The following is a 16403-nucleotide window of genomic DNA, read 5'->3' on the forward strand; positions in this document are numbered from 1 at the left end:
AAAACCAAACCAACTTCTGCTTTCCAGGAGCAAAGTCCCGTTCCCGCAGAGCGATCCTTCCTTCCTGAGCTCTCAGCAATCTCAGCTCAATGCTGTTCTTCCCTCCTTCACAAACCACAAGTGGTGCTGCCCCAACTACCCATCCAGAGGTGATGATGTTTCAATGACAGCTGGAACGGTTCCTGCCTCTCAGCTTGTAAGCCACTTTGGCATCCTCTGGGACAGGTCTTATTGTTGGCTGTTTGTCTGAGCCAGGATTTTCACCATGTTTTACATCTATTGCTCCTGGTAGATGTGTTGGTTTTCATTATATCTTCAGATTAGGGTTGTGCGAAGTCGGCTTCTGTTTTGTTTTCTCACCAGAAGAGTGATTCATATTCAAATTGAAGTGCTGTATTGCTCTAAGCCAACCTTTTCCCCATGTGCTAATGGGAGGAGAGGGAGACACAGGCGTGGACTGAACAGAATTATTTTTCTCCTGCTGCATTTAGAAACTTTCCAAGTGTTTTTTTTGGGAAAGCACGGGAACTTAATTGCCTGACATGGCAGAATCCTGGTTTTGTATGTTTTAAGACAATACAAGATAAGCCCAAATCTGACCATGCCTGTAAAATGTCAGAGCCATATGCTACCAGCGGCATTGTCCAAAAAAAAAAGGGAACTTACATTTCCTTTGAACTTGGTGGATTTTTTTTGCTCATATTTCTTAATGTGGTCCTGTATTTTGTCTTTGCTCGTGATGTTGGTTTTTAAGTTGTTTTTGGTTTGTCTTGAGGCATTTTCTATGGCATTAGCTCATGATCTGCACTGCTGTTTCAAGTGTTCTTCCAAGGAGCTGGTTGTCACCTGGAGATCTGCACAGTCCAGCACATCTTGTTAAGAATGAATGCTGGCTAGTACAGCCCTAACTTGCTGGAGAACTTCAACATCATAGGTGCTCTTAATAGGGTGAGCAGGAATTCCAGCTGTGTGTTGCTTTGTCACCTGCAGCTCAAAGTGAATGGCACTGCAGATCTTGCGGAGACTACGGCTTGGTCTGGGAGCATCCAAACTGAAGTGATAGTCAGTTTTATGGAAATCTTTAAATCAGAGTGAAAATTCTCCCTTTGATTATGATGACCTTGAACAGTGGAGCCTACTCTAGAGATCTGCCGTGGTTTACACCTACAGATCTGGCCATGTGGAATGATCCCTTCCCACATATTGCTTCCATTCACAGAGTCTGTGTGAAACTGGTTGAATGTGTTTAAGGGTGCCTTGAAGTTTCTAAGTAATTATTGTCTCTTCTTGCACCATGATGCTTTTAAAAGTGACACCTGATGAGCTGCTAAATCTTGGGGAGAATCAATGGACTTTAATGGGACATCCATGGCTGTGTCCTTGTGTTGATTTGGCACTTCAGTTGCTCTTAACAGGCTGTAAGCATTGCAAGGATCAAAAACGTTCTGCCTTTGTGATGGTGGCAAATTGGAATTTAAATGCACTCCCAAGGAGGAAGACAGAAGAGCTATTGACAGGTCTTCATAGCTGATTGCAGGTTTGTTCACTGCTGGAGAGCTGGTAACAGATGTGAGGCCTTGGTTACATGTCACCTAAATGTTTTTTGACTTAAGAGCATTTGAACTGGAATCACTTGCAATTAGCATGGGCTTGGCAGAAACTGGCACTGCAACTGTTTGCATAGAAACTGTTTGCACAGCCCTGTTGTGCCACGGGGAAAACTGATGGTAATAAGTAGCTCCAGCATCATCTTGAGGTGGTGTCTGTGCAGTGACTGCACTCACAGCTGCTGATGTCCATGATGGCACACCAGTGCCTCAACAAGGAAGAGCACAGCTGTCTGTCTGCTGTACCCAGTCCTGCTCACCTGAATGTTATGGTCTTTAACACACTTAGTATAGAATCATTAGTGGTGGAAAAGACCTCACCTCTCATCTCATCCAACTGTCATCCTTGGCTTATCGTAGCCTTCTTTTTTTTTTTTCAGGCAGCTGTTGGTGTTTTGGAGTTTTTAGCTGTGTTGCTTGTGGGAATTGAGGTCAGTGCATAGTCCTGGGAGATGTGACTGTTGTTCTGCTCTCCATAGTCTCCTCTGCTTGGGTGAAGGAGTTCCCATTGCAGCTGACTGCCATCAGGCTGGTGCAGAACACAACCTGTTGTAGAGTGAAATGATCTGACTGGGATCAATTGCCCAATCAACACAATAAATTACATCTAACCGTTTGTTAAGTAGAGGAATTAATGAGGACCAGAGGGCACCTGCTGCTGTCCCTAAAAGCCATGGGGCTGCTCAGAGGCTGAGCAAGGTGGATCCTGCTTGCTCTATGGAGCCTGGGAGCTTGTGAGTGGGTGGCGTGGGAACTGGGGACAATTTAGTGTTTGTTACAGGGATGCAGAGTGGCTCCCTGGGGCAGAAAAATAAAGGTATGGTTCTTGGCCCTAGAACGAAGAAAGCAAGACGTTGCAGACTTGTTGCAACCCGTGCAGTCTGCGAATGTTTTCTTGTCAGATGCTGCTGTCACATAAGTAATTTCATTGCCAAAGGGAAGGGAATGAACTAATGAGGTGGGAGAGAGGGCTGCATATTGAAGGGCTATGTGTTGTGAAAGTCAGCACTCCGAATGCACAACTCTTCACTGTCTCCTGCAGAGTTTGTATGATTTTGGGACGTGTGGGAAGGGGCGGTGGTGCAGGGGGGGTCGGTCTGTTTGGATAATGCGTTATGCATACAGTGCCTGAGATTAGCCCCTAAAATAGCACACTCCACATCTTAGTAATGTATTGAATACACCTTGATAAGAAACAGTCTGATTGAAGTATTGAGTTTATTGTAGTGGATCTGCTGTGACTCATCAGGAAATGGAAAATGTTGAGCCAATCTCCCCTTGCCCCCCCAGCCTTTTTGGAAGACATGGGAATTAGTCTTAGATGGGAAGTAATTAATTGTTCTGTGATCGTCATAAATAGGTACCAAAGAACAAGCTTGTATTGAAGTATTTATATCCTAATCCCTGTCTTGTGAGCCCAGCTATCAAGAGTCTCCATCAGACAGAGGCAGTAAAAAGGAAAATTCAGTGGAATGAGCAGCTTCCACCTACATGCGTTTCAGTGAGACAGGATGGAGGTGAGCTGGTAGGCTGCGTGCTGTAATAAGCCATTTACTGGGATAATGGCTGCAGGCTACAAATGCTGTTTCTACTTAGTCTGTCTATTCAATGCAAACATTAAAAAAAAAAAAAAAGAAAAACCTTCATCTCAGTGAAGTCTATAATACTGTTAATCCCCAGTGTACTTCATGAATATTAACTCTGCGCATGTTGCAACACCCCACAGAGGCAGACGATATGTATGTCCAGCCTGCTTCGTCTGTCTGGGAAACTGAGGCAGCAGGAAGGGCCTTTAATTGAGGCTGCAGGTCTGGCTTGCCTGTGAGCAGAATGGAGCCTTCGGTCCTTGGTGGGAGTGTGGGAATTCTGCCTTTCAGGGACTAATCCCATAGACTTCGGCTTTCCTTTGGAGAGATTTGCTGCCTCTTGCTGTGGGCAGCACTGTCCTGCAGGCTGACAGGAGGCACGGTGGCACATCTGGCAGAGGTGCGGTGTGAGGGCATGAAGATGTGCAGTGGTGTCTCTCCGACTTAGGGAGCAGCTATAACCTCTTTGTAGCTGCTTGACTGGGGGATGCTGGGCAAAGAAGAAAGAAAACGAAGATGATCAAATACTTGTTTAAAAAGCAACAACCAGAGAAAAGGATCTTGATGGCTTTGTATTTGTCTGCAGTGAAGTCATGGCAACAGAGCACTCATTTAGCAAAATTAACTGTTTCTCTATCTTAAAATAAAATAAAAAAATTAAAAAAAAAATCAAATGAAAATGATGCAAGGGAACATCCTTTTATCTCAACCAAATGAGTCCATTTGTGCCAAAGCAAAGGAGTCATCCTGGGGAGTTTGCTCCTGAGAGCATGTTCTTTATTAGAACAGAATGTAATAGTTGTCCCAGAGCCATAACTATAGGAGCCTCATGCCCTAGGCGAGCACTTTCGGTAACAGGAGAGCCAAAGCTAGATTCCTGCACCTGTATAATGTTGAAGCAAGCAACATTACAGTGGAGCGTGATTTTAAGCTGTTGGTTATTTGGGATTTCAGCTCAGTTAAGTTCTGGATACAGCTTTCAGAAGGGCTATCATTTCTCTGAGGTTCCTAATGGAAGTGCTTACTTTCAAAAGCACCAAGGTACCAAGGGACAAAATACTGATTCTGCATCCATTTAGGTGTACCCAAGTCCCTGTAATAACCAGCTGCCTCTGAGTCCTTTGTGCATGAGGATTCTTTGTGTGCAGGAGTCCTTTTAGCTCTAAACTTCAGTAGTATTTGAAATAATTCTTGCACAAACCCCGGAAATAGCACTTCTGTGCTACTTTTGTTTTGATTTTCACTACCCATCTCCGGCTCTGTGGAGCAGGACGTGATGGTGAACCGCATGGTGACGGTATTGGTAGGCACGAAAGCTCGGTATCTGTCACAAAGATGCTCATATTTGGAATTCAGAAATTGTTCATCTTGAGAGTGAGCAGGGGCAGGCTCCAAGGAGAATATCATGAACTCAGACCCGTTGCTTGAGAGGCTTGGAAGATGGTGTTTTTCTTGAGTAGTATTTTGAAATCAGATCACTCCTAGAAATGGGACTTAGGCAGTGCCATCTAGTTTCCATGAAACTGTCAGTGGAGATACAGAGCTTCTAGAGAAGTAAGCATTTTGGAGCAAATTCTTCAGGATAATTCAACTTCAGTGTAGTTTCTGTCAAAAAAACACAAAGGTTGGGGAAGCTTCAGACAAGTTGGAAACCGATAATTCATTGACATCAGCACTGGTCAGGTGAATGTGAGTTGGTTTCCATTGCTTTATGCCTGGCAGAAACTTAGACTCATGGAATTGTTTGAGTTGGAAGGGAATCTTTAAGGCCATCTGGTCCAACTCTGCAGTGAACAGGGGCACCTACAGCTCCATCAGGTGCTCAGAGCCCTGTCTTTGAGCCAGACTTTGAAAGCTGTGCCTTTCCCTTGCAAGTTAGACTTGAGATTGAAGAAATGCAATTGAAAAATGTGTGGTTGGATGAGTTTGATCAGGCAAGTAAAGTTAGGATTGTACAAGAATTTTACATCCAGGTAGATACCTTAGATGTTGTTGTGGAAGTCTTCCCTGTAAAAAACAACATCTGAGGGTTTTTCATGAAGCATCTCTTTCAGGAGGGACTGCACAGGAGTAGTGGTGCTTGTCCAATGGGGTTCAAAGCCTGTGGGGCTTGTGTCACATCAACCAGCCTGACCTCTGGCTGCTGCTTCCTGCTTGGTCCTCTTCTCCAAGGCTGGCCATGGCTGTTCTTCTGCTTGTTAACAGTTGGAGCAATGCTTGCAGGCTGCCTGAAGGGATCAGCGCGAGCTGCTGAGAGTGGGAGTGCGAATCCAAGGCAGTTGCATGTTACATTTTGTCATCAGCTTTAAAGAAGCATCTGAAGCACCTTATTGGGAGGGATGGGACTCCCCAAAGAGGAATGCTGGTGAGTTAGGGAGCCGCAGCCCTGTGGGTTCAGCCCATGGGCTCAGGAAAAGCCCAAGCGGCTGCTGCCAGGCGGGTGGGAAGCTGCAGCCCACGGCATCTGTTGTGTCTGAGAGCTCTGTAAAGTCTCTCGCATCCTTCCTCAAGTTTAGTTTTCCAGTGGAGGCTGTTGCAGTAATGAGAATGTCTCCCATCTGCTCCTCACATGGCTTGGCACATTCAGCTAGAATATATATATTTTTATTATGGGGTTAGCCAGTGGTAACCATGACAATTAGACTTATCACGCAGCATTTTTTTCCCCTCCTCGAGTCAGTTTGAAATGCTGACAATTAAATAGATACAGTACGCTTTGGAGATCCATCAGTCTCTTTGTTGTCTTGACAACCGGAGTATATTTAGAAATGTAACAAGTACACGGAGTCCAATTGCACTTTTGCTCAAACATAGTTTTGTAGCTTGAGAATTTAATCTGTTGTTTGTAGATCCAGGTGCTTACTTGAGCAGTGCCTGACTTTCTCTTTGGTCTGTCTGAGAAGCTGCTGCATAGCAGTGGGGAAAGGTGGAAATAAGGCGTTGTCAAACAGGGAGCTGCTGTGATGGGTCCTCAACAGACAGGGAAGGATGTGCCCACTGCTGCTGTGGGAGCAGCTCTGCTGGGCTCCTCTCCCTGTGTGCCATGCTGCATGAGTTGCTCTCAGGGTTCAGGAGCCAGCAGTACAGAAGGGCTGTGCTGTGCTGTGCTGTGCTGTGTGTTGTTGGTAGACTTCTCTGGTTTGCTTATAGCACCGGAGCCTTGGTTGTGGCTGGGAGCTGCTCTGTGACATAGAAGCAGTAGCAGAGACCGAGACGGCTTCTCCACATCCCTTGTTCTGTCTTTGATTTGCTGTTTGGTTTTAACAAAATATTACTATTACTGTATTTTATACTTTTTATTTTTGTCCTTCCCATAGTTGTAGTTTAACCTGACAATTTTTCATTAGATTGTTGGGCAAGACTCCTAGAATTGTATAGACATTAATGTTGGGAAGATCACTAAGATCATCTAGTCCAACCATCTCCCCATGTGAGTGACCACTCTAGACTATGTCACTCATTGTGACATCTGCCCTTTTCTTGAACACCTCCAGGGATGGTGACTCCCTGGGCAGCATGTTTCAATGCCTCTTCCACCTATCCCTGTCTGAAGCTTGGCTTGTATCTTATGCTTGGCAGTGGAACATGGGCAGGGCAACTGAAAGCCAAACAAACCAACAGGATTCTCCTTCTTCAGCAAAGCTATAGCAACACAACACTCTGACCAGGAGCTCGGTCACAAGGGTGGCCTTGTGCCCAAGGGTAAAAAATTCACTTTGGTGAGCGGGTTTGGTAGCATCCACGTTTGGAGAGAGCTGTAAGACGTGCTGGCAGCATCCATCTGCTGCTGGGAGGCTGTACTGCAGGTGTTCAGGAAGGCTTAAGGGAGGGGAGCCCAACCTAAGCCCAGCTGCTGCTGCCAGTGAAACTGCCCTTCCCTGGGGTGCACCAGGCGTGACATAATGTGGTAAGGCTCAAAAGGAGGGGAGGGTTGGGTTTCCCTGCTATGATTTTCTTCTTCTCATCCCTGTATTTCATCTTAACTTAGTATCTGTCAAATAACTTGGATGGTTTTTTTTTCAGTGGGTGCACACAGCTCATTTTCTTTTTTTTTTTTTTTTTTTTAATATATATTTTCTTTGCTTCTTTCATTTTACCAATTTCCCAATGAAAAACAGAAAACAAACTTATATCTCCAGCTCTGTTTGTAAACTGTTAACATGCTGTTTTCAAGTGTTTAATACCTGCCGGGGCTTAACCCTACAAATACAACCACCAAAACCCAAAGATGCTAATGCGTCTTCAAGCGTGCTTTAAATAAGTTATCCAAATCAATGACAAAGATAATGGTCTTCTAGTAGGCAATATTTAGCTGGAGGTTGGATGAACGCTAATGTTTATTGGCCTATAGGTCTGCAACCAGAGAAAATCTGAATGACTCCATCGATTTCAGTGGAGTTCTCTCAACTGAGGTTTCTGCAGCACTGTAGATGCAAGTTGCAGTCTCTCTGAAGTTAAGTGTGGTTTTAATTTAATTTCTGAAAGCCGGAATGTCAGCAAAGAAGCAAAGAGCCGGGCCGCATATACACCCACATCTGTAACTTTGGGTTCGCCCTTTCCCTTGCTGTCAAGTTTAGATTCCCTTGATTGGACTAGTAATTAAAATGCAGCTTCTTTTAAGCATCTCCCAAAGGTAGGCAGAGAGTGGAAGTGCAGCCTCTGCAGGTTATGTGTGTGTGCTTTGCAGAAAACCCCAGTAGTTAAGTTTTTCTCTGCTCTGAATTTGTGTGGCTGGGCAGTTGGCTTGGAGCTTGTGCTTTCGAGCTCCAGAAACACAGAACTGGTCGTGCTGAATTACCAGGCTGAATTATCTCAATGTGTTCATGGCCATGCAGTGCTTGGGAGGCATGGGAGGCATGGGCCACCGCTCATCAGCCCGCTGTGTGTGGGGTTAGTGATTCACCATGCATTCATTTCTGGTCACATAAGGGGCATTAGTTTAAAGCAGGCTTGAGGCATAGGTTAGGGTTAGCTATTTGAAGTCTTCAGCCTGAAAGCAACATCAAACAGAGCAGAAAATGTATCATGCACAGAAAAGTCCGTGGGATTTGTTTCCCCCTTTATGAAATAATAATGGTAAATTCCAAACTGTTCACATATGCTGCCTCTGTGGTCAGGACACCTGTCTGTCTCTTTGCTGTTACTTGATACGGGGTTACAGCGCTTGAAAAAATGTTAACATGAATTATTTGTCATGGCAAATATGAAAGGAATAGGCAGTGTCAGAGGAAGCAGCTCCTCAGTGGATTTCCATTGGCTTCAGGAGGGTCTGAAGCAGCCGCTGCTGTTCTTCATCCCTTGCTCCCCTTTGTCCAGCTGCCCAGGAGAGTGAAACTGCTCCCAGCTAGACCTGGCTCTGCTGCAAGGACAGGGCAGGTTTGGGAGCATGGGGGCAGGCAGGAGCTGCTCTGGTTCCCTGTGGCAATGGGGAGAGGGGCAGAAGTCCACTGGGTCATCGCTGACCGTTGCCAATATTTCCATCTGGGATGGAGATGAAAGGAAATGGCAAACACAAGAGTATCTATCAAGATACTGGAAGTATGAAAGGCTGCTGGTTAAGCACAGCGAGTGGTTACCTGGAAAACCTGACTTTTCCCTTTTGCTTTGGAGGCACCCAGAGGAAACCACGATTTGGCCACAACTGATGTGTGTTCAGTGCATCCCACCTCCACTTTAGCTCTTGTAGGGGTGCCCACACAGCACAGGCAGCACAGTGGGTGAGTCACATTGACTGTAGCAGGAAGAAGAGGCCCTTGAAGCACAGCAGGCAGAAGCACATCTGGCCAGGCTTTGAAAGAGATGGTGTTACCTGGAGCCCTCACCTCAGTGCCTCTCACCAGGCACTTGATTTGTTTTAATGTGTGAAAAGCCCTTATATGGATCAAACCTGGGACAGACTGACACAGAGTTGTATCAGAGGAAAAATAGTTGTGATGTGCAGTCCCGCAATGCAAGGGAGGGTGGCTGGCTTACGGGCCCTTCTAGGGTTGTTTTCTTTTTGAGGTGTCACTGCCAGCTTGCTTTACTTTCTGCAAAGTTTAATTCTGACCTTTCTGTTTCCATCTGCAGAGGTCCCTTGGAAGAAGCTGTCCGTACGTCTGTCTCGGTGCCTGACGGGGCTGCTGTGCTTCCAGGTGAGGAGTGGGTCGCATCTCGGGGCCTTTGCAAGCTGCTGAGTTTGGGCAGGGCGTGAAGACCCTCAGGCTGCATTTGCCAGGTGTGATCTGGTCATTCAGCAAATGACAGGCAATACTCCAGAGCCTGTGGTGGTGGGGGCCGTGGTACCAAGAGACTCGAGATGGTTGTACTGTTTCTAGGTCCAGGTCTGGACCTGTGATGCGATGATTAAATCATAGTGAGGGTGAACCTTCAGGTCGGATCAGTGGTGCTTCTTCTTTACCCTGCTGTGTCATTAAATGGTAGTGTCCTGTCATTCTGCCCTTTCAATAAGCAATCCACATCCTTCCTTCTTCTTTTCACCCTCTTGCTTTTTTTTTTTGTTGTTGTTACTTTTTTTCTCTCTTGTAAATTATGGCCAGCTAGAGATGAGATCTCAGCATCCTGTTTACTGTGAACAGTTGGGGGCATTAATAAATGTTGAAGGAAGAAGACAGACAAAGGATTAATAAGCAGAGGACAGGAGATTAATAGCAAGAGAACAGAATTCGGTTCAAGGCCTGGTCTTCCCAATTGCTGGGTTATTGAAGATTAATGGCAACACTTCTGCTTTTCTCACTCTCTCTGCGGCAGCTTTCCCCACTAAGTTTAATAGACTGTCCCAATGTGTTGCTGTAAATAAGAAATCTAGGGAGAGACCCACCCTTATAAACTGTTGACTAAATGAGATGGCATTAGGTTTGCTCTCTACTGAAAGCTTAAGGAACGGCATTAATATATTTGTGAATTGTGAAGTCAGACATTCAGGTGCTCACAACTCCTCTTGGAATAAAAACATATCATAAAATGAATCTTGCCAAGCAGGCTGTCTCTGACAAATTGTGTTGTTTTTTTCTTTACTGTGTACCCTGTTGAAGAGATTGATTTCTCTTCTCTTGACTGTTTTTTCAGCTTTGTTCCAGTGGAAAATTGGGCTCTTGGCCTGTTACATCCAGCCTCTCATTAGGCTTTGTGAGAGATTAGATCACTGTAGGAAACCCTAACTTTGGGAAGAACGTTTCTGGTTAAATTTGCTTGAGCAAATTGAGAGCATTGGATTGCATCACTGAATGTCTTTATGCTGGTAGAAAGGTGTCCTGTAAAAAAAGGTCAGCCTCAAACTCCACCCTATAAAAGGCTTATGCTGCAGGGTCGAGCACTGCAGTAGTCCTTGGGCATCTGCCCCCAGGTATCTTCACAGTCTTCAAAGATGTTCCTAAGCTCTTCTCTCCTTGCCTGGGGTTGTATCAATATGTAGGTATGTCTGTGGCCATTTCGGTAAGGAAGCAGTGATGTTCAGGTAGCAACGGAGGAAAACAAGGCTAAAATCAGAACTTCATGCAGCAACAACTGAATTTCTTTTCCAAGGAAGAAAGGCTGTGCAGTGTTTCAGTGTCTCTGTAATGAAGCTGTTCCCATCTCCTCTGCTGTTACATTCGGTGCCCTCGGTGTTTCAGAAGTTAATTGATTTGTCCGCGTTACGATTCTCTCTTTAGTTTTATTTATGTAAAGAAGAACATACGCTAATCTATCTCCAGAGAAATGTTTCTCTCTTTGAACGCTGGCCTCGGGTCCACCGCGTTTCCTAATGAGTCTGAGCACAGAGGCCAGGTTCCCACACGCTCCAGCCCTGACACACACACATACTTGTACACCCACACTCCTGCTCCGGGCTGAACCCAGCCTCCTGCCCGCTCGCTGCCTTGGGGTTTATATTGGCAGCATGGAAGCACGTGGCGGGGGGGGCTCAGCGATAGATTTGGCATCGAATTAGGATGAGAAAGGCTGTAACCTCCTTACGGCAGCATTCCCCAGGCTGGGTTAACGTGCTGCTCCAGGAGCCTGGATTCCTGTGGGCTGTTACCTAATGTGCCGGGCTCCCTCCACAAGGACCTGAGCTAGCAGACAAACACCCAACACTGAATTACTGTCTGGAATGCCACCGGCTGCCAGATCTTTGATAGCTTGTTTTTAATGAAGATTCCTCCTGTAATTCCTAGAATATCTTGCAGTGCAAAAAAATGAGCTGTGTGTTTTGCTGTGGGCTGAATTTTTCCTGCTCTTCACAGTTCCCTCCATGAACAGAGAGGAAAGGGAGGGGGAAGCAGCTGACTGCACTTTTGTTGTTGTTTTTCTATTTGACTTCTGCAAAATATGCGGCGATCAATCGCTCGCAACTAACAAAATGTTTTTGTTTCTCTTTGCAAAAGCATATGGGAACTACAGGAAAAGCATATGGGTGTTTTTAGGAAAACATATTGGTGAATGGACAAATTATAGCAGTGCCAATATGCTTTGGATGTCTGGCTAGACCACTACTACTACCACACTTGCTGGCATGCATACCCATCCACAAGATTTCCAGCATATGAGTGGTATGTGGCTGCTCCTGGGGAAAGGCAGGCTGTGCTGGAGTAGCTCCATGTTAAAGCAGCATTGTGATCCATCTTCAGTGCGCATGACTTCTCTGCCATGGCCCAGTCCGGGCTCTCTGCTGTTTATGACAGCATATCCATTCTTTCACAGTAGACCGAGCCCAGAGCTCCACTTGCAGCCAGCTGTAAGTAATGGTAATGGTAACCATTTTTCTTTCTAAAGCCCTCGACTGCAGTCCTAATAACACCTGAGCATCTTGCAAACGGGCTAGGCAGCTTCAGGTTTTCTCCTGCTGCTCTGGCAGGCCATTTGTCATTAGCTGGGGCTTGCTTTTCATTTCTCCATCACCTGTCTTACTTTTGATGAAATGCAAAGCGTTTGCATTGCTCATGCACCCAGCATGCTGTTGCTGGTCGTGCTGGACAGTCAGGGAAGGGACCCATGAGCTGTGTCCCCTTACCTCATTTTTGCCCATATTCTCACCTGGCACGAGAGATGTGGATGAAGGAAGGGGCAAAACCTGTAGAGACTGATGGGATGAGTAAGATGCGCATTTGGGCAGTCATTTGAACATAGCTTTGTTTTGCTTGTCATCCTGCGCTCACAGATAGTCTGAGTGGCAGTGCAGCTCCTTTTAGTGTTCTTTTCCTTATGCCAGCTTTGGGATGATTTGCTATTGAGTAATTTGACATTATTTAATGCAGCCACTTTTCTTATAGCTCTTTTGTTCCGTGAGACAATTCCCTATTTTATTATGCAAACAGTACATTAAGATCCTTGCGGGCCAAGTTCCCAGCAGTGCTTGAGATGGTGGCAGGGACATAGGTTATCTCAAAAGAAATGATCCTCTCCTCTAGAAGCGTTCTTGGAGTTCTTCTTTAACTGCATTTGATATTCCACGTGGTTTTTTTCCTTTTTTCTTTTTTTTTTTTTCTCCAAAATCCCAGTACTTCCTAAATGTTACAGAGCTCAAAAAATACACTGTATGCCTTGTCACAATATTTAGTACAGAGTGCTATTTACAGTAATGAATCAAAATGTCAGTTTTTAAAATATGAACTGTCAGAGTGTTCCTACTTTGCAGAAAACTTTGATATGACAGTTTGTTAATCATATGACTATTACATCAAATGTGTCTCGGAGTACTTTTGCTCAACAAAGTCTTTTTTATTCCTTCCCATCCCTTTTCACTGGTAATTCTGGTAGGGTTATTTGATTGAATGCACTTTGATTAGAGGTCTGAGAAACCCAGAGCTTTTGCATATTGGTGGTAAGATGTATCAGTATGTGTTCTGATGCTGACTGTGGTCATCTAGTCCTGCAGGTGATACAGGCAGATTTGGATCCCCTCACCATGTTTCCCAATGGCTGCCCCAAACCTGCTGTGCCCAGGAGGTTGGGATGCTTTGATTGTGATATATGTCTGTAACATGCACGTGGGGTGCAGTAGTGAAGATTACTCAAACAACTGTGTTTCTTGATGACAGTAAGGGGGAGTTTATGTAGATAACTGTGCTTTAGAAATCACCCTTGGGAGGGGATGCTGGTAGGAGAGCTGGAGGCTGTCCAGACATAGCAGAGCCCTGTGCTTCTGCCCCTATATCTTTGTGTCGTGTTGCCTGGGACACCAAGTACTCTTTCATTGTGTAACTCCCATAGGGGCAGCATTTCTGACCTGGAGTTGGCTCAACATGGCTATGGGCATAGGAGCAATCTAGAAAAGGTGAAAGTCATGTATCAGCAGTTCAGAAAAGGCTCAAAATCAAACGGGCACTGCCGCCACAGCAACCACTCCTATGAAATGTGGTAACCCCCCTCTCAGTTGGGGAATGGGGCCACCAGTTGGCATGAAACCGTATCGCTGTCACCTTTGTTGGCTGAGTTCTGCTTCTTGCTGCTCTCCCTCACCCTGTTGAAGGAAATCGATTATTATGCAGTTTTCATTTTAGGCAAAACACATTTGTAGCACGAGTTTTTTCTTTTATTATCGCTACAGCAATGGATGGAAGAGGAACTCTAACAGATGTATGATTAGCAGGGCATGAAATTAAAAATGTTTGTGTACAACGGAAAGGTTGTTTACTACCAAATTCCTCATTTGAAAATTAAGCGATATTAAGATTGGCCATGAGATTCTGTATCAGGGACACAGCCCCGTTTGCTCCACGTCTTCAGCATCAGCAGAAAAGTAACACTGTTTTAAAACTTACCTTTATTTTAAACGAGAAAAATAATGCAACTGAAAGGTCAGTTCCTGCCTTTGGAGGCAGATTATCTCAGAGCTTGTTTGCCTGCTCTGCCACCAACGGTGTCAATTCCAGAAAACATTTTGACTGATGCTTTAGCCATATTGACTAGGGCAAATAGAAAGTTTTCTATCAAAACTCCTTTGTAAGGAAAATAGGGTTTTGATTGAATCATTCCGAGTGTGGGTGGGTACATGTGTGAAGGCATTTGTTGTCAAAGTGCCGAATAATCTACGTTTGGAGTCCTTGCTGCAGCATGCTGGGATTGGTGCAGAGCAGTGGTTTCTCCCAGCCCTGTCCCACAGCCTTTTGCCAAACTGCAGCAAAATGCAGTAGCTTGGGACTCTCGATATGCCTGGGTGCTTGAGCACAGCATCACGCTGGTCTCTTGAGTTTGTAGCCTATGTGGGTGTTTTGGAAACTGGAAATACTGTCAGCCCCAGGATGGCTGTTTTGCATGGCTGCTTTCAGATCTTGGTTAAAAACAAACAAACAAACCATGGACATTTAGACTTTTTTATTTTAAAGTGCTGTGTTTTTCCCACCAAAAGTGTTTTTTCATGCTAATGAAATTTCTAGTTTCAGAAAAGGTTCTTCCTTCATGTGGATCCTGCCTGTAATTCACGATTCTCATTTCTAGCTGTTCTTTCACGACCTTCTTTGAAAAATTAGTCATGAATTTTGAAAGAGCTGGGTTTGAGAACTGTATTGGAGCCACAAGGTATGGTGCTGTGGAGTAAGCCTGCTCCTACCTAGGGCTGACCATTTCCTGGAGATGTTGGCTATCACACCTACCTCCTTTCATTCTTTCTGACTTGTAAAGACTTTGTGGCCAAGTTGAAGGCTGATGCAGGTGGAAGCCTTCAGGCCTGCTTGTGTGTGAAGCTTCACCTGACTAAGTGTTTGCAGGACAGCAGCAAGATGAGTTCTGCACTCTGAGTCTGCATGGCATTGAGCAGAAAATAGGAAGAGGGCTGAAAAATTGTTCCCTTGCTCTGGGAACAATTGAGACAGAAAATTGCTTCCAGGATTTCTTTGCTTTTCCACAGAGAGTAATCAGCCTGTGTAATTCTCTGCCACGGGAAATACTGCCTGAATCTGCTACCCAAAGACAGAGATAGCAACTCGAGGACCAAAGGCACTGCAGAGCAGGGACTGCCCCTTACTCTGCTTTCTCTTTGATGCAATAGCTGCTATGCATGTAGTAGGATTTCACAGTGATGCAACTAGTACAGCAGATAATGGCATACGGGTTTAGGTTCCTAGTACACAGTTGGATTGATCCGCTCTAAATTAGCGGGAACATTTGGATGCTCAGACTGTAAATGGAGTTTTGCTCAGCATCACACTCAGGTTGTAAAGCTGAGTCTGTGGGGAAGGTGAGAGCAGTTCCAGTAAGATGATGGCAGGCAGGAGATTCTGATCCTGTTCCTGGTTCAGTTTATCTCTTTGCTGCATGCACTGAAGAAAATCATTATATCTGTGCCTTCGTTCAGCTGGAGGATGGAGAAGCACTTGGGCGGCTTTTGGGGCTTGGTAGTAATGAAGTTGAGGCCTTCCAGCCACACTTATCCTCCAAAAGCTGGAATGATATAATTTTTATTTTTCACTTGAATGAGAATGGTTGTGACCAGATCACATCACAGACATAGTACCTGGTGGCCACTGATGTTTGATGCCTAAATATCCATAGTAGGCCAAAGGATCCTGGATTGCTAGAAGAGTGCTTGTAGAACAAAGTTGGTGTTTGGTTGCTGGCACTGGATGTGACTGTTCCTGTCTGTCTGGGCAGTGCTTGCTTTTGTGTAGTATTTGTCTGCATCTGCGCTTCTGTGCATGTAGGGAAAAGGAGGATAAATATCACCGGGGTGGATTAGCATTAAAAAATAGTTAACTGATCAAACCCATAAAGCTTGTCCAAGAAAATTCTTCAGAGAAATAGTGTTGAATTTTCAAAGCAGCCGCAGGGCATAGAAATGGAGCACTATCATTCAGAGATACAAAAAATCCCCTTTTGTTGGAGTGTTGGACCTATTTGTTCCATTTTAGGAGAGCATTCAAAATGTTTTCTTAATTTACTTCAGAACAGCTCACTGCTTTCCATCATGAGTCCTTGCCAGCTGAGTTAGCTCCATTCCCCATTAGTTCTTACCCTGCCCTGCAAACATACATCTCCATCGCTCATCTCTTTGCTTCAGGTTGTAAAGAAGGGGCTTAAGGAAGTGGAGGTGGCAGGGAAGGGAAGATGCTGGAGGAGAGTGGCACATAGGAAGATCATAGAATCATTTAAGTTAGAAAAGGCCGCTAAGATCAGTTAGTTCATTCATCAACCCATTCTCACCATGCTTACTAGCATGTCACACCACTTGGTCCTGCCCGAGCTCTGTAGGTGGGGCAAAGTGGGTCTGGTTTGGTTTTGTTTGAGTGGAATA

The 16403-nt window shown here is 45.1% G+C and overlaps 1 protein-coding gene across 10 annotated transcripts in view; it reads left to right on the forward strand.

Moving 5' to 3' along the window:
• The window catches only part of LOC125697421 (LIM domain containing preferred translocation partner in lipoma), a 320474-nt gene that overhangs the window by 80072 nt on the left and 223999 nt on the right, over positions 1 to 16403 (forward strand). For all 10 annotated transcript variants that reach the window (XM_048954618.1, XM_048954615.1, XM_048954616.1 and 7 more), the window contains one exon: positions 9263 to 9327. The gene's annotated coding sequence lies outside the window, so the exon portion shown is untranslated. The remainder of the gene's footprint in view (positions 1 to 9262; positions 9328 to 16403) is intronic.

This window comes from Lagopus muta, chromosome 9 (assembly GCF_023343835.1).
Source record: "Lagopus muta isolate bLagMut1 chromosome 9, bLagMut1 primary, whole genome shotgun sequence".
NCBI classification, from domain to species: Eukaryota; Metazoa; Chordata; class Aves; order Galliformes; family Phasianidae; genus Lagopus; species Lagopus muta.